The sequence below is a fragment of the Zonotrichia albicollis genome, chromosome 10 (assembly GCF_047830755.1).
Source record: "Zonotrichia albicollis isolate bZonAlb1 chromosome 10, bZonAlb1.hap1, whole genome shotgun sequence".
Lineage (NCBI taxonomy): Eukaryota > Metazoa > Chordata > Aves > Passeriformes > Passerellidae > Zonotrichia > Zonotrichia albicollis.
Window position 1 is genome coordinate 8841781 of NC_133828.1, and position 25977 is coordinate 8867757.

General features: G+C 40.0%; 1 long non-coding RNA gene across 1 annotated transcript in view; it reads right to left on the minus strand.

Moving 5' to 3' along the window:
- Positions 1 to 5606: 5606 nt before the first annotated feature.
- The window catches only part of LOC113459390 (uncharacterized), a 28638-nt gene continuing 8267 nt past the window's right edge, over positions 5607 to 25977 (minus strand). The window contains exons 2-4 of the long non-coding RNA XR_003380563.2: positions 24847 to 24951; positions 24637 to 24760; positions 5607 to 10325 (exon numbers count right to left, since the gene is read on the minus strand). This is a non-coding gene — a long non-coding RNA (uncharacterized LOC113459390). The remainder of the gene's footprint in view (positions 10326 to 24636; positions 24761 to 24846; positions 24952 to 25977) is intronic.

Here is a 25977-nt window from a genome sequence, read left to right on the forward strand (position 1 = left end):
ACTGAATCCATTAGGTTGGAAAAGACCTCTGAGATCAGCAGGTCCAACATCGAGCACCACCATGTCAACTGGATCTTGGCATCAAGAGACATTTCCAGGCTTTCCTTAAACACTTCCAGGGATGGTGGCTTTATTCATGAATAAAATCACACCAATGCACAGGGATTGGATGGGCTGAACAGCTAGATAGCAAACCATGGCAGTATTTATTGGGTAGCATTCTTGGTGATGGCTTAGGAAATACCTGACAAGTGTGTCTTTTCAAGTCTATCACAGGTATTCTGTTTCCAGACTCTTTGCCACACACAGAATATAAAAAAAAAAAAAAAAAAAAAAAATAACCTTGCACTCAGCTGTGGCTGGAAGCATCTCAAGGAACAGGAGTGCAGCATTCCCATCCTTTGGAGGGCAGCAGAGCATACATGAGCCAGTCCATTATGACTGCTGCTCTGACTGAGTGATCAAAATAAATAAATGAATAAAAATAGCTAAATTAGGCCATACTAATAATAATTAATAATAGCAAAAATAGGCCAGACCAGCTCAGGCCACGTAGTGGTGTAACCACAGGCCACATTGTTAACAGGGTTTCAGAACTTTGTTCCACAGCCCCAGAGGTTAATGTGGTCACCACAGCAATATGGGCTTTCTGTGTTTTGTCCGTCTTCTCCTCACAGAGAACTGTATGGCTCTAATTTGACTGCCATGCAGAGGAAGACTGAAGCCCACAAAAAGCAAAGAGAAGGGTTGAAACAGGAGAGTGTTAGGGAGGGATGTAGATGACCTTCAGACACAGCAGCAAGTGCAGAAATAAACAAAAATGATGAATAAAAAGCCAAACTAGGGGCTTAAGTAGTAAGTGAGTATCAGACAAGGGAGGGAACTAACCTACCCTGGGAAATGGAGCTGTTTGTCTGACTTTTTAAAGGACAGTAAGGCAAAGGAGGGAGACAGGGCTAATTAACTGCTATCAACTTTATAACTCATGCAGCTGGCCCCCAAAATCACAAAGCTGGCTTGAAATGATGTACTTACAGAAATCTAATAGGTTCTTTTAATTTGCTTTATGTCTATGAGACAATAAAGACTGGAAACATTTTTCTCCTTTATAGGCTGGAATTTTCCTTCATCTGGTATGTAGTTAGGAAAGAAAAGAGTAAGGCATGAAAATACAACAATCTATGGTCGTTACAAGTCATCTTGGATCACTTAAACCTCAATAAAATACTTTGCAAAAGCACTGCTTTCCAACACCTAATTGTGATGCAAATTCACTCGGTTACCCAGACAGAGCTGCTGTCTCCTATGACATTTGGATAATCAATCTTCTAAATATCAATTAGTTTTAAAAGGAGTCCCAAGAGGGGTATACCATCTAAAAAAGAAAAACCTCCTTTCCTTCAAATTTTTCAATTTTGTGCTTGCAAATCTCTAGCAGTTTCAATTTAGGCTTAGTTTTCCCTTTCCCTTCTTTATTTTGATCTGTGAAGGTAAGTGAGCTCTGGTTCTTGGTGCAGCTGCTTTCAGCAATCCTGTCTTGATCTTTCTTTTTCATTAATCTTGATCCCACAAAGCTGAGCTAAAAAGCTTCCTCATTTTTTGTATAGCCATGTGATTCATTTTGCTGCTCAGCCTGGACTTGTGACAACATTAAACTCAGTCACCGCTGAAAATGTAGCAGTAGATCTCACTTTCAGCACATATTTGTTTCTTCTTCTAATAAAAATAAAAACATGAGATGGAGTTGTAACAGCAACAGCAAGGGCTCCACTGTTTGTAGAGCATACACAGCTAGATAAAGTAATTTAAGTAACTTTCCAATGTTCTCTATTCTGAGAAGGCCTAAAAGAGATTTATTTCCATTTTGCATGATAGATAAAATAAAGTATGTATAACTTCCTGTGCAATGCTCCTTTGTACAGCATTTCTTGTGAGGGTGCAATGTTTTTTTTACAGATACCATAAAACAAAGTGTCATGGACAGATCTTGGAGTAAATGGACAGGATCTCAGTGGTTGCATCAGGCCATGGACCTTGGTACTGCCATGGCTGCATCTTTCCAGTTGGATTCCTTCTTACAGGAGAAGCTGAAGCCACTTGTAGGGAACTAAGCCCAAGCCTTCCAAACTCAGTATCAGATTTTGCACTGTTTTCTGGGGCTCATATCTTGGGTGGGCTCTTTTTTCAACTCATTTTGTTGCCTGGCAGCCCCAGCACAGAGATCACTTCCACCCTGATCCCTAATGAAATGATTCCTGTGATAAAGGTTTTCATCCAGGTTTCTGGAATCAGCAGTACTGTGGTAACAGCACAAGTATCTTCCTCTGCATGCATTTGCTCTTTTAATTTGTTGTCTTGGTTGTATCCCATCTCCTTACAGTTGCTCAGTTCCCCTTCATCTCTTTCCTGAGATGTAGTAGGCATAGAGAGCCATTCAGTGGGCAATTGCAAATTCCCAATTATCCTCAGTGAAAGTCAGACTGTGCACTGTGAAATGAAAAAGTCACAGAGCTGTTACAGTGGCCACTGAGTAAGGGGCTGCAGCAGACCATTGCATCCCATCAGAGCAGCTGATATTCTTTACAAGGTACTGTGCCCTTTCAGCACTCACATATAACAGGAAATAGTGGAGTTTTAAACATGCTCACTGTTGTACCCATGAGTGACATTTAGAAGGTCCAGTCCAGCCAAGGTCCTGTTCAGTCTCTGAACAATTCCTGTTTTTCAGCACTTAATAGTTTAAAACATACAGGCAGACATCTTTTTCTTGAAAATTGTGTTGGTGTCATTTTTAATATTGTTTTGTAAGATTGGCAATATGAACACAAACATTTTTAGCTCACTTAGTTGGAAGAGGAAAGACTTTGTGGCCTGTGTAATTTGTAGAGGAAAAGGTAATCTGATAGTGGAAATATTGAGATTCTAGTAAGAAAAAAATCACAGCTCCCTCATGGTCTACATGACAGAACTTGACAGAATTGGTGGCCACTCCTCTCTACAATTTCATCTATGGCAGATCTAGAAGTCTGCCTGGAGAGTAATGAGAACATTATAACTAAGTATGTGATGAATATAAAGTTTTTATCAGACTTCTCTTTCTGCAATGATTTTGATCGCATGACTCAAAGACTATAGTCACCATATGCAAGTAGCCAATCATTTTGGCTATTTCAATTCTTGAGAGGCTGGGTTTTCTCTTTGAAAACCAGGCTGCTGAGGAGTTTCTCAGTTTCTTTATGAGTGCACACTGCAAAGTCCAGGCAAGGACAGGCACAGCACACCTTGACACAGAGCACTCACCCACTGAGAGGTTTGTTTGGGACAGTGCCTTTGCACAACTTTTCTGAAAGTCACAGGTCATCTGTAGCTGTTGTGCTCAAAATAAATTAATCTCCAGGAGAATGAAGTGGGTCTTTCTAACTCACATATCATCCATGGAACAACTAATTAAATCTGATTCACTGAGCCTCGGCCTGAGAAGGAACAAACAAAATGAGAACCTTTGCACTGTAAATGCATCACAGACTCCTTGATTTGAGCCAGGATATTAAATTTCAGATCACAGCTCTGTGAAGAAATGTTATCCTTCATTTTTATATTTAGACTGAGCAAATCTGATACGGAATTGTTGGAAAACCAAGTACCCAGGAACTTATAATATATTTGTGAAAGGTAAAACTTCTCCAAACAGAATCACTTGTAAGATTTACTTGAAGTTCAAAGAATAAGAGACTACAGGTTGTTGGATTACTGATTTACAAATGCTTACAAAGGGGCAGAGAGGTGTATATTTTCACTGTGGCATTCTTAGGCAAAATATATAGATTTAGACTTTACCTTCTACATGCCATAATACTATGACACATCCTTCACTTAAAATAGTTGTAAGAATGAACAGTTAATTTCCCAATGGAGTGAGAGAGTCTGAAACAGTAACAGACTTCTCACAGGTACACCTCACTCCCAAGAGAATGATGATCTAAGATGGAGGAGTTTTTTTAGCTTTTCTTCTTCCATGTTGATTTTTTGAAAGAGAATTGAAAAGGCAGATGAGAGAAGCAAGATAAAATATCAGTGATGTAGAGATAAAAAAGACAGAACTGTAGAGATTTGAGGTGAGCACTGTGAGTGTAACCTTGGACAGAGTTAAGCAAAAAGGAAAATAGCCTGCAGGAAAAAAAAGGCTGTGTACCATCTAGATACATGTCAGAACCCAAGAAATTCCTCTGGCTGCCCTAGAAGACTCAAAACCCTGCCAGGGGGCTCGGAGACCTTAGCACAGAGCCCAAGACCCCTGTGCCTGTGATTTAGCCCTTAGAAAAAACTATTACCAACCTTTATATGAAGAATTACAAGTCAAGAAAGTTTAAGTAGAATAACAGTTAGTTTGTCACAAGGTGGAAAATAGATTTTGAAGTTTTTAGAATGGGGGCTCAAAGTCCCAAGATAGAAGAATGAGCATGCCTTGTCCTTTTTCCTTCTTCTTCCTAGCCTCCATCTTCTAAGTGTTGTTAGCATTTTTAGATTAGTTTAAAGTAGAAGTCACTGTCTAACATAGGTGATAAATATTGAGAAGTTATTGTAAATAGTGTACACGTAGTTTTTTGTATAAAAAGACAACACTGCCCTAAAGAGAAGCAATGTGCCTCAACCCAGACAGACCTGCATCGGGTCAGAGAAAGAATGTTATATATAAGAAATAATAAACAACCTTGAGGACGAGAACAGAAAAATTCTGACTCCTCCTTCGACGGCTGGGCTGGGAAAAGAAGCTTGTACATATCTCAGAGTCACTCTGACCAGCAGAGATTCTGAAACAGACATCCAGTTTAACATCAGTGATTTATACATGTGTGCATTTTGAAATGAAACAGCCCCACTAAGCAATGTTTTTAGGAATTTTAGCCTGACTGCAATTTAACCCTAAATGAAAAGCAAACTTTGCTACCATTCATTACCACTCCCTCCATCTTCAGACTGCTTTTAAACAGGGGATTCTGGCGTAATCCAGAACTGCCAGTAGAACCGCGCGTCTTTTTAAGAACCAGACCTTGCTTGCACTCAAGCAGCCACTGACAAATGGTGGGAGAGCACCCTCTGGTGCCAGCAGGCACAGGCTGAGCTCCGCTGCCAGCGGGAAATGCATTCCCCAGCACGGGCGCTGCTCTGGAAATCCGCCTGGATGGGCTTCATTTAGTAGCTTTTAACTCATTATTCGATTATACATAGGGTATATGTCATCAGGGATGACAGTGACCTTACTTCTGCCTCTTAAATCACCCAGTTCTTGTAATTTGAATCAAACATTTTCTGAATTGTTCTGAGACATTTTTTAGGAGGCTTTGGAGCAGGTTTTATGGGCACCATGAAATGCAGTCCCAAGTTTTATTGCGCTGGACAGTTCAAGGCTTTTCAGAGTGTGATCCAAGTGTTTTCTTACAGTGTTCAAGAAACTTGGCTGAGCTGTCTTTTCAAAGATTTTCCACAGAAGCAATTATTAAGAAAAATGGATTACCTTTGCTGTTCTAGCTATTCAGAAGTAAGGAAAAAGGATGAATCTTAACCTAACTATTATTTGCAAATCACAGCTAATTTCAGCACAAATAGAAGCCAAATATGCTAACAAATAAAATACAGGATTTTTCTGAATGGATTCTTCATCTCAATGCTGATGGCACCCATTTCATTAAAATCCAAGGGCAAGCTAATATGAGCTTCATCAGGAGTTAATAAAAGCATTTAGTGTTTATAATAACTTTAGGAAACACTTTCTGGAATTTTAGTCTGCAAAGAACTGATTTTCTAAAGCTGGGGTTTGTGCAGACTGATTCTCTCACACTTCAAAAGCTGTGCAAAGCCCCTAAACATCAGGGAACCTTGCCAAAAACTAGGTAAAGGTAAAAAATGTTGAAACCACTGAAGGTCTTAATTGTAATTCAGTATGTAACTCATGAAAAAATGGTCATGTAATTACCAAATTATTTTATAATTTATCATATGAATCTGGTTCACATAATATTGATTTAATATTTTATTTAGGAAGATAATACAGAGTTACATCTCCAAAGTGTAAAGATTGTCCTCAGAATGTCACCTAGCATAAAACTGAATAGCATGTCTGAATAAGTCAGCACAGAGCATCTCATGATTACCATGAAGGAAAAGTGATATGTTTGCTTCCTCCCAGCATCTCACAACAGTGGGTGGAAAAATTGAAGAAAACCTTTGTTCCTTAATTAAAACAGAGAACTTCACCTAATCCCTTGATTCTGGGAGCTGGGCTATAAACAAACATCAAATATTGCAAGGCCTCATAATAAAAATAAGAATTGTCAATGCCTTATTATGCAACTTCACATCCTTTATGCAGGGACACTCAGGAGAAAGATTTACCTCCAAGATTGTCAGCATTTTTCTTATCAGTCACCTCAAAAGCAGCAGCATGGCTGACTCTGGTGACTGTGTTGGAGTTTTTTACAGTTCAAGGCTAATGAAGTCTTTTGTTGTAGAATTCTCCTAGCAATTCCTCCACTGTCTCCAGTAGTTCATATCCTCATGATTTGGAAAGACTGGAAGTAATAGATTTGGAGTTACACTGCTTATCTCCAAAGCATGCCCTCTTATCAGGAACTATGCCTTCTAGAAACAAGGTGGAAAAGGATGCCTTGTAATTTCCATGACTTTTTGAAATTAGGAGGAAAGTTCCTGTAGGTACACACACACCTGGGGCACACCTGGACACAGCACCAAGTGTTGCCCAGCACAGTTTGTTTGGAATGGCTGTTAAAGCCACAGCTGAGTCACAAGGTAAGTGTTACAAACTCCTGCAAGCTCTGCTGCCCACTGCTGCTGCCTCCTTTCTTGGGATCCATGTTAGTTTTACTCACTATGAGAAATAGGCATGCAGCTACATCCTGGTTCCTAAATCTGTCTCTGTGAGGGAATATAACCTCTTCCAGTGTCCCTCTCTTGGCCTTGCTCTGACAGCTTACCATACTCCAGGCTGTGATGTCCTGCAGTTGTAGAGATGTGTTGGTTCTCTTACTCAGACTTTTTATAACTAAAAAGCCATGCCAAACTCTTCATTTCCTACTGATGGACTCAGCAGAAATGACTTCCTTCCACTTTGGGAAGCCTGGGGCTGGTGGGAAGCTGAGCAGAGAGCACAGAGCAGTGCTGTAACTGGAGCCATGGGGAGCAGAAAAATGACTGAACCCAGGGACTGCTTCCAGGGAGGAGATGAAGTTACTCCCATTAATTCAGGACTATCACTTCCACCAAAGGAATAATTAACCTTTTACCTTGCCTACTGTTATACTGAGCTTAAAGCCATTTCTCTGTCTTCATCTCTTCTGCTGAAACTACCTCCCAGTTCCCTTTTCAATGCAGATTTAAAGAAAAATCTGAGAGTGCATTTTCTTTTTTGTCTGTCTTTGCTGCCCTAACTGGCTGTCATCTAGTCAATCCATTGACTATACTCTTCCCTTTGTATAGCAAAAAAAAAAAAATCCTGCAATTTTTTGATTTAGAAAGTAGGATGAATCAAGTGCATATGCTCTATCAGAACACCACATCAGGATTCTCCTGCCTTTATTTCTGGAAGTGTGTATGAAGTGAAGCAGCATGTTTCACAGTGGCTCAGAGAATGGCTCAGAGAAAACAGGTCTGTGCTGGTCTGTGAGAGACAGAACAGCCAAGGCTGCTTTCAGGGAGACAAAGTGAACTGGGAGCTCCAAAGTGAGAAGGACAGAGGTGGCTCTTGTGCCATGTAGTAAGTCAGAACTACCAAGTACCACAAACTTGCAAACACACAGAATTTCAAATGTTGAACCAGATCTGAAGAGGTCTAGCTCATGAATTCTGCCTCCACATATGCTGGGTTGTGCAGAAGAATGGATGTTCTAGTACAGCATCCTTTTGTTTCATAGGAGAAACTGAGGAAAGAAAGAAATGCATGGGAAAGGGTTAGGTTCAGAACAAGTATTTAAAATGATTTATGGAGAAATAGAGCATAAAGGAAAAAAAAGCAAAATATCAGGCCTTAGACCATGGTGAACTCTAGCTCAACTTTTATTGCAGTGTTTTATATAACCCTTTCATTTTCAGTCTTTTGTTCCACATCTCATACTGAGGTTTTTCAGGAGATCTGGACATGAGTATGTCACTGCATTCTGCCCACCAGAACCTACTCCTGTGCTAACAGTTACCAGATGCTGGACAAGACTTTTTCACATACATCTTGCTACCCTGAGGGATGTTGTTCTACTAAGGAACCAGCACGTTGGTGTTCCATTCTGATGCTTCTTCACTGAACTCCATATCAAATTCACTCCATTTATAAAGCAGAATAAAATTTTCTAACTGCCTGGTCTGCACTTAACACAGCATCTGAAAATTGAGCTACATTTTTTCAGTTCATAACTTAGCTTTGATAGCAACAGATATTCTGAGATCAGGACTGAAATGCAATTTTATTGTTTGGACTTAAGAGGACATAGACTATATCTTGCTTTTTCTATATCTGTACTGATCATCAGCCCTTTTAGTAATTAAAAAAAGAAAATCAGAAAAGCAAGGAGATTGAAAGCATTGCCATGAGGAAAGATTTAATACCAGAGTAGTAAACTGCCACTGACAGAGCCTATTCTTGACATTGCAGAATAAAATATTACTGTTTGTAATAAATGTGTATAACTGTAATATCATTTTCCTTTCAAGGCCATTAGGTTAACTATCTGAACACAACATTTATGTTAATCCTCAAATATCACTGTAATTTTGCTAGCAGTCTCAGCCAAAGCCTGCTGTGGTCAAAGGAAAGTTTTGTTGTTTCCTATTGAATGAGGGCAAAGAATTAAGTCATTGAGTCAGAGCTGGAAACATGTACATAAGAAGCAATAGAAAATGTCATGCTTTCACAGACTTCCTGTCTCTAGCTGCACCCATCAGTAGCAGAATATATTCCTCTTTTGACATCTTTTTCCATAAGCAGACTATTTTTTCAATTCATAGCCTAAATATACATATATATTTCTGGGGTTTTTTTGAGTGGATGCTGTTCACTTGGTTGAGTGTATTTTTTTTTCCTGGACGCAACCCATTATCCACACTGAGTGTTATTTTTTAGATGCAGTGAAAATGCCAGGATGAAGTAACTATTCTGGAAGGAACTTCTAGACATACAGAATGACAGAAGCTGATGATCCATCTGCTTCAGCACTCTCTGCCTGATAAACTGATGGTGCTTCCACTGCACAAAATGAGAGATGGCATAATTACTGATTACTTTTCAAGCCCTTATTCTATGTACTTTTATGCTGGGTGGAAAAGATGGCATTTTCCAGGATCTGTTTGAAGGAATATAGGGCAATAGTGCTGTCAAAAAGAACATGAGCAAAAGTGGGAGGAAGATGCAGAAGGAAAACATGCCCAAAGAATGGTGGCATGACTTAGCTTGGTGCTGCTGGAGTATTCACACGGTGTGACAGGGATAAAACACTCCCTGGGATGAGGTAGGGATGCACAGGACACAAACCTTATGAACAACAATTTCCTTCCTGTCCTTTACAACACAGTAAAATTGGGTAAGAGTTGGAAGTGCTTTGGCAAGCCAAACCTGGGCACATCACAGCCACTTCCCAGGCCTGCAGGCCAGGTTCTCTTCCTTAACAGCAGATGGCAGTGAAGTTAAACAAATGAGTGGAAATAAATCGAGAAAATATGTTTTTCCTGGTGGCCGGTGTTGCTGCAGATAGCTCAGAGAGCTCTGGGCATATTCAGACAGTGCAAGGTTGATTTCCAATGCAGAGATCTCCTGTAGCACATTCAGGAGGCAGAAGATATTAATTCATCCATAGCTGTTTGTAGTCCAAGTAGTTTATTTTGTTTGTGATGTCTTTGGCGACAGTAGAACAGAGAGAATCTGTTATTGTTTCTTTCTTACATCCTTCTTTCATACATTTAAAATCTATGCATAGCTGAACTTATGAGGACAAAGCTCAGCTTCAAGTGAGTGAATTTCTACTCTTTATTATGTCTTGTGCTTCCTTTGAAGACAATGAAGATACAGAACCATGGGTTGCTTTAAAACTTTAATATTGCCAATTATTTTTTGCCGCCAAAAAACTGTGTGAAAGGGTTATTAAGGCCACAAGAACAGAGATTGAGAGTAAACTTTTACAGTCTTGACTTAAATTAGTCTTGATTTTAATTAGTCTCACTTCTGGTGGCAGGATGGGAGAGGGGTCTGTTTGTTTTCCAATCTCCATCAGGCAAATGATGGAACTGCCAGTCCAGATATTCGATTGCAGCTTCAAGTTCCTTGCCTAAAGTGAAAAAGAGATGAAAATATATTAGGGATATCTACATAATGTCATTAATAGCTTAGTTCCATGGCAGTGTCATGAAAAAAGGTGCTTGTGTGGTCTGTGATTTCCAGTCAGATGCTAGACCACCAAATAAATAGAGCATCTACTTCCCTTATTTACTGCTCAGTGCTCAATCCACCTGAGGAAACCCAGGAGGACTCTCCCTGCCTCACATACCAAGGTAACCACTCAATCCTGCAGGATCATGCAGGAGGAGTGCCATGAATATGTACCTCAAAGGCCCAGAATTCATTTCCAAACCCCTTCAAGACCAAGCAAGCTCTGGGTGAAGCCTTGGCTGTTCCCAGTGCTGACCTGAGAGTCGCTCCTGGGACAGCAGGAGGAGAGAAGCCAGAGGAACCCTTCCTGCCCTGCTCTTTTGGATCACTAATGCTCTGCCACACAGACTGGGGCTCTGCAGCCCTGTTCTTAAAGAGGTGCCAGGCCACTGGGACTGCTCAGAGAAGAGAGGGCTGCTCCCAGGAGTTGGATGGTTTGATGCCTTATTGTGGCATCCATAGCATGTATTCTCTTTTCAAGTTCGTATTCACACATCCAATAGTCTCAATATGCTTTTAATCTTCCTGTTGTATTAAAACTTCTAGGTAAAAAATTCACATGACACCCCAGCAGACATATTTATAACAAGCAAGGGCACAGGCCTCAATCACTTGTGAAGAAGCAGCCCTTCATAATCTGTCAGTCAATCCATGCACAAAATGCACAGAGCATCAATTTCTTTTTAGGTTATTCACTGTGACTTCTGTATCTGCCAATAAATCTCAAATACAGGTCAAAGAATATGTAGCTCAAGTAAATCTATAAATGTAGCAGAAAAGCTTCACTAACTACCTCAGATTGCCAAAGCTGAGGTCATTTCCTTGTTGTGAAAAATACCGAGTCCATAAATTATTTTTATCACCTCTGGGGCAATGCAAACAGTTTCCCACAGATGCTGAAAGTATGATATGTTTTTTATTTGATATCAGAACACCACTTTTACACAGCTCTTAAAATACAAGGTCCAAGATTCTGCTTGTGCTTTAAGGCCCCAATTCAGCAACATATTAAAACAGATGCTTCAGGTCCTGACATTAAACACGTGCCAAAGTGCTTTGTTGCATAGTCACAAATTGCTGAATGGAAGCCGAAAGACTAAACCTATTTCCCATGAAATTCTGGATTTACCTTCTGTTTTCCTTCAAGGAAAACAAGGCATTTATTCAAACATAATATACATAAGCATTCAAAAACATTAAAAAATGCTTGTCTTTCAGAGCTCACTGGATGAGCCATAGCTCTGGAAGTAAACCTTGGCCAAAAACTGATGTAGCAGTTTTTACAACAGTTTAACTGATGTTTACTTAAAATTTAGTCAATGTTTAATTCCACAAAGAAAATAAAAATACTTGGAACATGTGAAGACATAAGCATGAATGGTGAATGTCCTACAGAGAACTTTGGAGAAAACACCACTGAATTAACTTACAGTACATTTGTTAAACATGAGCAGCTCTAATAATGACATTTCATTTAACAATGCCCTTTGTCTTTTCAGTTCATCAGTTACCTATTTCAGTAATGAACTGCAGTCATACCATTCTGATTTTCTCCTAATGTAAAGGCTGAGATCACTTCACTTGCAGTGAAGCGTGATGCTATTATTCTGTTTGTGGCTTAGGAAAAAAGCTATAGAATATATCACAATTGCAATTGGCTAACAAATATTAAAGCCTGTGATCAGTAAGGATACCAATAACTTTGTTTAGCTATTAATGGAAACAAGTAAAATTTAAAAAAAAAATAGAAATGGTTGAAAATGCTCAGAATATCTGTTTCATGAGCAGAGGAGCAAGAATTCATCTGGGAAAAAAATGAACCGCGCATTAAACGTTATTTTAATTTTTTATCAAGAATCCATGCATAGAACTTAGCATCAACATTTTCAGATAGGATGGATATTCTCAGTTGCAAAAATAAAATGGAGTTGCCTGCCTATGTAAGAAGGATTTTCTAAAGAACCAGAAGAAGTCAGATTAAGTAGATAATATCCCACTTTGCACTGTGTAAACACAAGAGAGATAAAAAATATCATAGGTCTACTTGATATGATCCATAAGTCTTACAAGGGGTAATGGAGCTTGCTTTTACTCATTTGCCTATCTCTTTTTTTGGGTTTCTTAGATTTCAAAAGCTTTTTCATTGCCTTTCTAGCTGCAAGACAGATATTTTACCCAGGCTCCTGTTTTCACTTTTCTATTCATCGTGATCCATTAAAAATATTTTCAGAGCTCACCAAAAACATTTAATTAGCAGCCAGTGGTGTCCAGCATTTCATAATCTTTTCCCAGCTGAACCAAATCTGCACAATTTACAATAGATCTTTGGAAAACTGCTTTTTACTGTGTGCTGCATCTATAGATCTCTCTCAATTACCCACAGTAAATTTAGGCATTGTACAAGAGCAAATTTTACAGTCCATGAAGAGATGAAGTGAAATCTAGATGAAATTCATTGTGACAGATTCTCAGTTAGTGCCCTGATGTGTCTGTATTACAGAAGATAGACATTCTATTAGCATGGAAGCTCCCATAATGGACTGTGAATCATTTCAGGTAATAGAGATGCCAACTGGAATGACTGAAAAGCACTATTGAATTCCATTAGAGCTCTTTGTTTTTAAATCAGTCATTTCTTTGTGAATATCCAACTATATACTTCTTGACCTTAGCTGAGAGTAATAATTGTGAACTAATATTACAAAACATTAATCTGAGTTACTGTTCAATTAATGTTTCTGTTTGAGGGTTATTTTTATGCTGCAAATGTGAAGGAGACTGTGGCTTGTATTACAAATATGTATTTGGACTTGAGCTAGTGCAGAATGCAATTTTCACTTATATTTCTCTCTCCACTGTATTCAGTCTCATCTCATTAGCTGTAAAAAGACTCAGGTATTGGCTTTTCTTTTTCCATGTCATCCTACTGGAATAAAATAACTATAATCAACAAATCTATAAAGATAAACATTTTTATAAGAGATGCCACAAATAGTCTTCTTTCATTTCAGTGCTTGGTTAATTATCAGCAAAATAACTAACACCATATCCTCTTACCCAAACAGCCCCACCTTATCTATCAATCATGTATGATTTATCAGACTTGATAATTGCTTGGATAATTAACACAGAATTTAGGTTTATTCAGTCTGCTGAAACCTCAGGAATGCCTGCATAATTGCCATTTGTGTAGTAGATGAAGTTATGAATAATTCTTTTTCACATAAATATGAAGGCTGGATTGCAGGCAGCAGAATTTCCTCACCCATAGCTATTAATGCAGATATTATGTCACACAAGGGCTATGGTATTGTCACATGTTAACTATATGTACATAGTTCAAGTAATTAAAATGAAAATAAAAGGAAAATCTTTGCCTTTGTTTGTAGGCACTGCATGCTTCCCTTGTGAAGAAGTACAGAAGGAGAATGAAGGAAAATTAGTCTGCTTGGTACAGAAGCAGCCAGATTTGAGTTCCTGTAATATTCACACATAAATCCTTTGGGAAGCCTTTAAAGAGAGCAGGTTCTGTATCTTCTGTCTACGATCATCTATTTTCACATCAGAATGAGCAACATTATCCTTATATACCAGAGTTTCTGTGTCTACAGCTTGAAAATGAGCCTCTCCTTACTGCTGTAATGACAGGTGTAAGATTAACTTTGTTAGGTGTCTAGCCACTCATGCAAACTAAATTAAATTAATGGAACAAATTTCTCTCATAATTAAGATAAAAATTCATGTCAGCTGTAACCTTGCTGTACACTAATTATATACAAATGATTTATCATGTGCTTCGCCCAGAATATTAATCCTCAACTCATTGATAACTGCAGCCAGTGTTAAGAGATGAGAGTTGATTAACTATGACAGATTGGGCAACCACAGTACCAAGTGCCTGAACAACCAGTGAAACCAATAATATTCAAATAGCACTTCTTATTTAAAAATGCATTCCCATGGAAACAGATGCATGTTTAATGAGGGATACGGAGATTATTTCAATAATGACTGATATTGGAAGAGTGGGCAGAACTAATCAATAATAATTAAGTGCTTAGCCTGGATAAGATATGGTTTTATAAAGCAGGTTATGTACACATTAGTGAGGTACTAGTTCAGGCCATGTTACCTATAATGTCTTCATGTATTGCTGTTGGTTATTTATTCTCCTACTGCAGCAGATATTGCAGAGTTTACAGAAGTTAAAAAGTCTACAGTCTAGTCTTGGGTCCCACCAGCTCCAATAAAAAGAAGAAACTGATGCCACCAACTGTCCTTTGAAAGTCAACTCCTTCAGTAATTCTGCTTTGGGAAGTTTCTTTATAAAAATGACATTCTTCAAAAAACCCCAAACAACACTAGATGCATCACCTCTTCAGAATATACTCATTCATCTCTTGGAATATGATGCTGTATTTTTTTATTAAAATTAAAATTATTAAAATTAACTTGTACACCTTAAAAAAGCTGTTATTTTTTAAAATAGGTGATATGTACTTGAGGAAGGTTGTTAGTTAATAAAGTATCCTTTGATAAATAAAAAGAATAACAAAATTGCAGACATCTCAAAGATTTTCAAGTTAGGTCTTGGGCCTTTAGTACTAATTCTGTCTCCCCAGGACAGCTTTTTTAAACTAATTGCTCATTGAGGCTCCAAGAATCCCTGTCAGAAAGAAGAAAAAACCCAGTCTTGTTCCTAAGCACTAATAAGGCACAACCAGCCAGCTGGATGGACTAAGTGATATTGCTGTAAATTAATTACTTCCATGAAAAGCTGCTGTGTCTGAAGACAAGTTATGTATGAAAAGGAAACTTAAATACTAATATAAAACTGCAGCCAATTGCAAAATCCACACAGGGCATGAACCTGTCATTCCCAGTGGCCAGGTGGGACAAGCCCAGGGATGGAGAGCCTGCTCTGCAGGGATGATGTGATGGCACAGATCTGGGGACAGGTCCCTGAGCTGCCCCCACTGCAGCCACAGCTCAGCTTTCCTGTTCCAGACTGCTTCCATTCTGACACAGAGGGAAAATCCAAGCAATTGGCTCCTGTCCTGTGGCTGCTCAGGGCCTGTGTTCATGAGAGCCAAGCTTTCTCTGCTCATATGGAGACACCAATTCCTTTGGAACTGGGGTGGCTATTTCCCACAGGATACACCAGGATTATGTCTCAAATGAGATTTTGAGCCCTTTCTTCTGCTCCCACCCAGCCCTTAGCACCCACCCAGCCTCTGGCTGGACACAGTTATTCCTGCACAGGTAGCTCCAACACTTGGCTTGGATAACAATTTGAGTTCCTGCTGGGTACTGTGGAGCCAGCTGAACACCAGCCCACGGCAGAGATGGGCACAGCAGATGGTGCGGTGCTGCAGCTTTGGCTGTGCTTTGTGGTGACCTTGTAGGCTGGGACTGAGCACACACACCCTACAAACACCCAGCATTGCTCCCAGAACTCTCAACATGTGGATATAAACTCAGCCTCTCAAAGAGTGTTTGAATCACCAGCCCAGGAAGCAAATATTCTATTTCATGATAATTGTCCTTTTCAGCCTACTGTCCCAGGAGGGACTTTCTTTTTTTTTTTTTTTACACTTGTCTTATGTGCTTCAAAAGAAATTAAAGTTCCACTTAAATGAAAAAGAAAATGTGAACTTTATGAGAAATAAAAATTCAAACATTTCTTTCTCTACATTTCTGGCTATTTCAGGGCTAATTGCCTTTGAATTTGTAAATGCAGATAATGAGAAGAATCCTATGTATATGGAATTGAAAAGAATATATGCAGAGCAAGTCAAGTACTTGATATCCAATTTAACTTGGAGTTGGATATCAACTTTAAATAAGCAAAAAGGCCTTAAGTTTTTTTCATCATCTTATCCCTTGGGGATACATATCTGCTATGAACCTAATCAGCTACAGAACACCACAGATCCTCTAATGAACATTCTGTGTGGAATAGAGATGGATCATCAGCACTGCAGGTCCAGTGGGGCGACCAGACACTGCCCCACACACTTCGACAAAGATTCCCTTGATGCAAAATTGTGGGTGCAAACTGCTTTTCAGGTCTTGGGGATCACCTCACAAAAACAAACCACCAGTAGAAATACTTTACAATGAAAGCACGGAAGAAATTCCTCATGTAAAATTACTTTTCTGAGCAATTTTAGTGACATGCAAACCATCATCTACCAATGCTAACAGTGAGATGCTGAACTAGACTTTGTCCACACCAAAGCCCTGGCAGAAAGGGCTGTGCTGCAGCTCCCAGAATCACCCTTGGCAGCAAAGCAAGCAGCAGCTCCCATCAATGCAAAGGTCCCATCCTACACTCTGGTCCTACTGCAAGTCCCACTACTCTGGCTCAGGAGTAAACAGCAGCTTGCCCTTTCAGAGCTATAACAGTTAATGGATCCACTTCAGGGGAAATGCCAGTGTGGAAGGCAGTGGCACTCTTTGCCTAGGAAAAGAAGAATACTAGAAAGACAGCACTAATTAGAGAGAAGGCATGTGGTCATTTAGCACATCTTTTCTAGCAGAAGCACAGCACAGAAATTTGCCAGTGAATGTGTGTAAATGCAGCCTTATAGGATGGCTAAAATGGTTCTGTATTGACTAGTGCTACTTTGGCTGTTACAGGTAGGAGCTAGAAACCCCTGGTGGTTCTCATTGCCAACTGGAGCTACAGCTGATAGCCTAAACTCTGCTCATGCTGACACAAACAATAGCACTCCACCCTCAGTGGGGCTCCTCCAGTTTAACAGGCACAAGGAGGAGAAGCCCACACTAAAAATGGAGTGTCCTTGTCCTCAACACTGAATTACCTTGAGCACCTTCTGCCCTTTCCACTCAGAGTAAGAAGTGGGATTATGCTGCCTTGCCCAGTATCCCTTCATTCCATTGATCAGGCTCTGAAAACAATGCAATTATCTCAGAAGGGAATGCAGCAAGCCCTGGTTTTGCTACTTCCACTTATTACTGAGGAGCATCAAAGTACCCAGCCATTTTCCTGCAGCCATCTTTAAAACAGGCAATGATCTCAATGTGCTGCTAACCTAATGAGGGCTGTGTGTGACAGAGCCATAGATACATTTTCTCACTAGCCTAATGAGCAAAGTGACAGACAGTGAAACAGTTCACACTTGAGTAATTTTCTAGTCATCAGCAACTGCAGTGTTCATGGGAGCAGGAGCCAGAGAGGGGACAGAGAGCTGTACAATAAATACACACTGGCTCCATTGGCCAGAATAAGTTATCACTAGGATAGAGGTCTTGGGGCAAATTCCCTTAGGAAATTCAAACAAAAAGAGTCAATTTAAGGCATCTCTAACGGTGCATTCAATTAAAATTAAATTTAAAACGTAGGATCAGCTGTTGGGCTGTTAGGCCACCTGCCCAAAGGAAGAGAAAAATTAGAGATGTAACGAACCTTTACTCCTGATGTCTGCAAGCTGCTCATGAATCACTGAACAGCACCAGCTTCTCACAAGCATCCATTCAGCACACAGTCCAGTTCTCCTTTGTCTCCCACCCCAAGAAGGAAACCAGCACCACCATACCATTATCTATATTGACAGCTAGTGTTTGTGTGAAAAATGCTGTCCCTCTTACATTTTTAATGTCCTGGCAACTTCTCCCAGTGAAAGCACTATTTCTCAAAGGAATGTTACTATAAGCCAGGCCTTGGAACATCCACTGGCACAGGATCCAGGATAGATTCCACAAGGAATCTATCAAATGCAGCTCTGCAGGCACTGTTAGTGCACCCAGCACCTCCCACTGCCCTGATGATCAAGTGTGGAAGTGGAGAAGAGACAAAGCCCAGGTGCAAGGTAAGGAGCCATTCCCAAAGATGGGAAAACCAACTGGTCCAAGGAGAAGCATTTCACCTGCCAGCGGTGTGATCCAGGTCTTGAAGAGATGCCACACCAGTCCTTCTTTTATCCCTCCTTGATCCCTCTCCTTGGATATTGCCATTTTTACCACTGTGAAAGAATCCCCTTGGCTTTGAGAAAAGGGCTGTGCTTCAGGAGGTGAATGGGCTCTGAGTCAGGTGCCTCTGTTCTACTGTGTCTGCTTCTGCTTCCCTGGGTGACCCAAGGCAGGGCATTTAAACTCATTGCACCACATTTGTCATGTTAGAAAACTCCCAAATTTATCCTAAAATAATGTTGTCTCAGATGGGGGTAAGACAATAAACACAGATCTTTTAAAATTAGGGAATTCAGTGCTTATCTCTCCCTGACTTTTACTGGGCTCAGCATTCAATTCCTTTAGGATATTTTAAAGATCCTTGTCTAGAAAAAGAAACTGGCATTTATGGGCACAGCACAAATATTAAACTACTTTGAATAACTCTCCACGTGGAACTGCTCATGTGCAATAAAAATGGCAGTGTTTTCCAGTACAAATAATCACTCATATCTTGAAATCATAAATCATTCACCTTTAGAATCATTTGGGTGTCAAGGGATAAACTGTTAAATCTATATTTAGTATCTAACTCAAAGTCCTGCCAGGTCGTCTGAAGTACTGCACACTCTTCAGCAGGGAGAATCTGTACATCACATCCTTTGGATAAAAGTGCTTAAATTTGAACTTACATGCTTACATTTAAAAACTCCACCCAACATTTAAGAGTACTGAAAATTAGTTAACAGCTGTTTTGTGCATTTTCAAAAATAACACAGTGGAAAGCGTTGCAGGTAAAAATGCTCATCGCAGATATCCTGGACACAAAATCCTGTCTCTGGCCATAGCATCTTTGCTCTGGATCACTCAGCAGAGGCAGAGAGTGGAAAAGCCAGGCTTGCGGTTGAGTTGTTCCAGGGAGATGGGACATCAGGATGGGACAGAGCCTGTGATGCAGCCCTGCAAAGGAGAACTGCACCACCCTCGTGGTGGGAGATGCCAGCCCACAGTGTGACCCTCACCATTGCCATGCTGGGTTTGACAGGTCTGTGCACCAGTAAACAAACTGCAGCCCAGGTGATTTCAGTACCCTGAGCCATTTGAGTGTCTGCATAAAAGTCTGTCCCAGACTAGATATGGTGCCAAGTTTTTAGAGGGACCTACATGAAACTGTTCCAGTCCCTGAGCAGAGATGGACACACAGAATCTGCCAAAAAAATATTCATCCAACCAGAAAGTGTCAAGAGGATTTTATACAGGAAAAAAGATTTGAAGAAATTCAGTGGTTAAGGAAATGTTCATTTTACTTTGTAATTCACCTTAACTGATCCTGTGTGTGAACCAAAACCCCTGAGACAAGAAATGTGTGCAAAAGATATAAACCTGTGAAATGGTGGGACAAATAGTTTCTCCTCCTCTAGAAAAATGAAATACCAACTACTTGGGAAAAGAATCCATGTGCCAAATCTGTAAATATGCTCTACCTCTTTTTATGCTGCTGCTATAATTAATGTAAGAACCTTTAAAATTCCTATCTGATACTTACACTTGTTATAGCAACATATTTAGTTCCAGAGCTACACCCTTTAGCAGATTCTTTTACTTCATTCAAATTACTAATCTTTTAGATTCTCCCTGAAAGTCTTTCCTCCCTCACTCCCCATGCATGCTTAACCTAATTAACTATAAATGAGAAAAAATGCTATTCACATAAAAAGAAAATGTTAACCTATAAATTATCCAGTGCTCCCTCCCGAGGCTGGCAACGCCTCTCGCTGAAAAGCTCAAATGTTGGTGCAGTATTCTTGGCTTCCTATCCAGTTTCTGCCACCCAAAATAATTTTATACAACACATTACTCTGCCATTTTGTACATCTGGCAACATTTAGTGATACTAAGTCCTCTCCCGTGTTTTCAAGATTACACGAAGGAGGATTTCTAGGATGATTAATTGGAGAGAGAAAATCATCCCTTTATATTTCAAGGAACATTTGCAGAAGACTAATGGTCACTTATGGAAATATGGCCTCTTTATACCCATTAATGTCTTCCAGTGCTCCCCGTGGGTCACACAATTAACCACCCCTTTGTGTTTCTTTGCTGCCATCATCCAAAATCCTCTTAGTTGTTGTCATCCGTCGAAAATCTTCTGCTTTGCCATGGCCAGATCAAAAGCACACTCAGGTTTGTGGGTCTGGAGCCATCTAAGAGACTTGCTTTATACATTTCTCCTCAAAATACATTTTTCTCCAGAGTTTCTCAACTGCATTTTGCCAAATTTGATCCTGACAACCATTTCCAAATGTATTTCTAAATCCAAATAAAAAGTAGAGAGAGACAGTCCTTCATTTTCTAATTCTATTCCCATGCTTTTGTGATTTTATTCATCCCACTCTCCAGTGGTGATGGAAAGGGCTTTGCTGTGCCTGGCACAATATAATTCTGATCCAGAGCTAGAGCTCCAGAGCACTGTTGTACCTTATGGCTATTGTCACTAGTGTTACCATTATTTGGAATTATAACAGTTCCAATGACACCTGACACAACAGATGCCTGTCCAGGGAACCTGTGCCCAGGTACCAGGTCACATCTTGGGCACCACCAGGGATGCTGGGCCCAACTGAAGGCTGGCACTAGGCTGATATGAGGGAAATGAGCTTCCCATCACATTTTCTGTAGCTCCCTGCTCCTGTTCTGCCTCCCTGCCATTGCAGGGCTCTGGGTCAGTGTCCAATTTAAATAGGCCCTGATAGCCCAGGGATGGTGTCACACAATGTGTTGCCCACTTTTTTCCCTTTGAGAGCAGACTGACCTGGCAACAGCCTCTTGCCAGACATTTGTGTGCCCCTGTTTTGGAGCTGCCATCTCACCAGCTCTTGGTTTTATTTGCCAACAACCTCTCCAGAGATGCAGAGGATTTACAGCTGGCAGCCAACACCAGGGATGGGGATCTGCTGACAGCTGGGCTTTGTTACAGCTTCCTTTGCCACCCCTGTAACCTCTTCCAGGTATTTTATGAAGTGCAAAATATCAACACTGGGGTTTTTCGCCCTTGATATCAAAAAACACAAATAAAAGCTAGAAGAAAATGAGAGAGAAAAAGGAGAAATGAGGGCAACACTGATAAAACCAGAGAGAAATGCTAGATCAAAACACTGTAGGTTAAAAAAGAGACAAATGGCTTATCTGTTCATTCCCAATTCCCTGAAATTGTCTCCATTTTGATGGTGCTTGATCACAAGCTGAGAAGAAACGGGCCTTCCAGCTGTGAGGAGACAGCCTCACACCAGAACAGGAAAGAGAAGCATAACCTACTTGCCATTCCTGAATACAGTAAAAGACAATCTCAGGAACAAACTGCTGGCATTTTGCTTTAGCTTCCTGCACAGCAAAATCAAGCCAGATTTAATGAGTGTGTGTGCTTTACATGGAGCAGGAAGCACTGTCACCATTACATAAATTAGCTGAATTTTTTATACGAACACAATTCTGCTAAAATATTCTTATTAAAGGTGCATGTAAAATTCAGGAGAATGTAAAGCCATCTAATCTCTTTTTACTTAACCACTGCTTCAGGGTGATTTACAGCAGTTTAGCAGAGAATTACAAAAACCATCCATGTACATTCAGTCATATTTTTACCCTGATTTTCCTGCATGCTGTTTTCTGTGGTCACTCCAAAGACTGAACCAGCACCACAGCACCTTGCAGACAGACCCCCACCACACCTATCCCCCCTGCTCTCTCCCCACAGCTTCACCACCCTTAACACCTGAATTTTGTGTCCCTGAGCTCCTCTGGTGCCACACCCATTCCCTGTCTCCCATTTCCCATCAGAGGCTGAGCCCATTCCTCTAAGCCTCTGCAGGGAACAGCAGCCACTCCTGCCTTTCCCACAAACCCCTCATTCCAGTGCCTGCACAAACCCCATTGCTTCCTTTCCTCTTCACTGCCAGGAATCCCTTCCATCAATGGGTTTGCAGCACTACAATTGCTAAGGATTTTAGTTAATTGGTACTAATTACAGTTAAGAGTAACTGGAGGCTGATTCACAGGGGGGAGGGAGGGCTGAAGGGAAAGAAATATAATTCAGTATGCTTTCAACTCTGTACACACACTTAGCTGAGCAGGGTTAATAAGAGCATCAGCCTGGTTCCTGAGCACACAAGAGGTAAATAGAGGCCATTTTTCATGTTTTATTCTGCAGGCACAGTTCCACCATGGCCCCTTTTACAAGTGAGGTAAATGAGTCATAGAAAAAGCAAGTAGCTTGACCAAGGCCTTGCAGAAAGACATTGGCAACACAGAGAGAGCACTGCAGGAACTACTTTCCAGCCCACTTGGTCCTCATGGGAATAAAATCTTGCTTTATTTTTATTATCATTATCCCTGAGTAGTAGCCAGGATCGGAAATTTTAGGCTAAGCTGTGGCACAGCTGCACAACTGAATTTGAATTAATTAATCTTTAATCTCTGATTAGGTAAACACAGCAAGAAAAACATCTGAGGGAGTGAAAACTTCTATCAGGAGTGAAGTTATTACTTGAGAGGCCAACATCCTGCATCAGTTTACTGTGGCATTCACATTGTCTGAAAAATCCCTTTGCCCAGGATTTTTCTCCTGGGAAGCTGAGAAGCCTCAGAGAAAAAACATGGGCAAAGGGATTTTTCAGAGAATGTGAATGCCACAGTTTACAACTGATAAGATTCAATATGCAGTTGTGGAAAAATATTAGAAAATCTATTAGGAGACACTTAAGTCAATATTGTGTTCCAACCTTTAAAATCCAAGCTGTGCCTTAAGATTGTAACTATCTTTTTGCTCCAGAACAAAACAAAAAAAATAAATAAATAAAAATTGAAAGGCACAACTATTAGGCAAGGATAAAGGTTGAGTCATAAGCAAATGTCATGTTATAGATTTACCTACCAACAGGAAGGCAGCAGGGTTCAGGTCAGAGGTTAATGAAAGACATCCAAAGGACATTTGGCGATTATGTGAGAGCATGAGTTTAATAGGGCACGGGGACGACAGACACTGACAGAAGATTTATTCCAGAGGTGATGACACCGCTCCGAATAGTGCTGATAAAAAGAGCCCCAATATGGGCCTGAACAGGATGATGAATGGTGCACAGGGCTGCTCACACTTCTCATTATAAGCTCCTTCACTCATGGTGGCACTTAGCAGCGTTTATTTACTGGGGTTTGATGGTACTGAGCAGAAGCACAGTATATCTAATACTTTAAATGTAGGCTTGCCATATAAAAATGAAACAAGAGATAAGATTAGACCATTGAATAATTGCCCAGCTTTCCTGCAGAGATTATATTCACCAGTGCTAACATTATTTTTTTCCTAATGTTCTAGTGTAGGAACAGCTCAAGTGAATTAATTTTCTAAGGCAGAAGGTCAAAGGAAAGTAACTGATAAGCGTTGTGCCTGCTATAGAATATCACTTTACAATATTCTGGCCTCCTCATTTATCAGATAGAGAGGAAGAGATAATATAATAAAGGTATATAAACATATTTTTTGTCACGATGAATTTAGTTTTAGTTGTCCCAAGCGCTATTTTTCCTTGTGGCTCTTAGTAGGAAGAGGATCAGAGAAGTCAGCCAAAAATGTCAAAATAAAACAAAAAAAAACCACACAAAAAACCAACAACAAAGCTTAGGACCAAACCCAAGGAAAACTGAGACCTGATAAATAACATGCACTGCACCAAGAAACTCCTTTTCAGACTGTTATATATTTATCAAAGCACTGGAGTGTGAATTTATGAATAAGTCTTATCATCTTTCAGGCAGCAGGCACAATAAAAATTAGAAGCACAGAAAATTGTGGGTATTACGAGAGGTTATTTCTATCAGCTCATGTGTATCTGCAGATGGGAATGTCACAGAAGGAATCCTGTTCATCTCTGCACTCACACCTTCACCCAGAGACAGAGCAGCACTGCAGGATGTCAGAGTTCACATTCAGCTGCACATGCAGCCACATAAATAAACTCTAGATAAATAAATAACTAAATAAAATCTAAATAAATAAATAACTCAACCAAGAGGTCTTGTGAAGAGTGTATGCAATTTTAAGAGGTGGAGAGCTTCTGAGCATCCAGTATCAGCTCTGTCCAAGATGGTTCATTTAATTACTTCTTCTGTACTGCCATCATTGTTCCTCCCAATGCATCTCTATTTTATACCATATCCGTCTCATAGAGCCTGAATATGTGATAAACAGGAAAAAACAACCCTACCTGCATTTCAGAAAGAAAGAATTATCTCCTGGTTACCTTGAAAATCACACACAGTGGGTATCTAATACCTGAAGGGCATCTGAAGGTCCAGAGATCCCCCAGGATAAGGGGCTCCAGAAAAGCAGATGTATGTCAGGCAAAAGTTGCTGAAGTGTCACATCTAGTTAATGGAGAGAGAGATTACAGTCACTTACACCTCTGCTTGACTAGGAAGAGTGAAAAAAGAAAAAGAAATGTAAATAATACCTTATCCCTGTGCAGCACATGAGACCAGCGCACTGTGTGAGCCAAAAGGGAACATGAGAGGTGCTGGCTTTGTACCAGGCTCTGCAATGTGGTACAAACTCCAACCTGAGAGGAAGAAATGTCTTTTGTTACCAATCCAGGTATTCCACCAACTCACACCCCTGACACAAGTCACAGACTGGAATTTCTCAGTCATCTCTTTCAACTATGCCCAGAGCAGATGGACATATATATATACTTTTGTGCTTTTAAAGGGCCTCCCTCAGTTTTCCAATTTCTCCAATTACTGCAGAATAATTTACCAAAAATACATGTAACCAACATTTCTCAATAGCAGGTTGTTTATAATCTTCAACATCTGGGTACCTTTTTTTTAATCACTAAAAATGCACAGAAATTTTTCCACAAGGTCATTAAAATACAATGTGTGTGTGCAAGGTACATTCAGATACATGAAAACTGATGAAAAGGCAGGGGGCAGAATGGTTTTCCTTTAAAGCTCTCTAGTCATCAGTGACACTCTGTCATTCAGCATGTTTTATTGTCCACCTGAACCAAATGAATAGAACAATCCAAGGGAAGCCACAGTGTTTCTGGGCAGACAGTGTATTTGTTAGTGAGGCAGACAATAAAATGTTAGTAAAGCATCTGAAGTGGCACTACACCAAACGAACATGAGATTTCTTATTTATGAATAAGAAAAAAACCCCTTGAATGACAGGCATTATTTATTATGCAGAAAAAGAGAAAGCCAGGATGACTGAAATGCTGCCTACAGAGCAAACAGAAAATGTATCAGTTTTCCAGCACAGCCACATGAGACCAAGTTTCATTTGAAGATATAAGATGTAACATCACTGCTAGTTCTGAAGTTAAGATCACTTTTTCTGAAGCAGCAGAAATGGCAAAACATTACTCATTTTGGCCCATGTTCTGGTTACAAGCATGTAAAACTACTTTTAAAGCCTCTAATAATATATAGCTAAAATCTCAATAACTGGAATAAAACATGATCTTTATTCTGCTGCACCAGAAATGCTGGAAAATGAGGTAAGAGTCCAGAAATTGTATACACAGCTTACTCTCAAAAAGAGTGGTGCATGAAATTCCCCTTTTAAAAATAATACATTT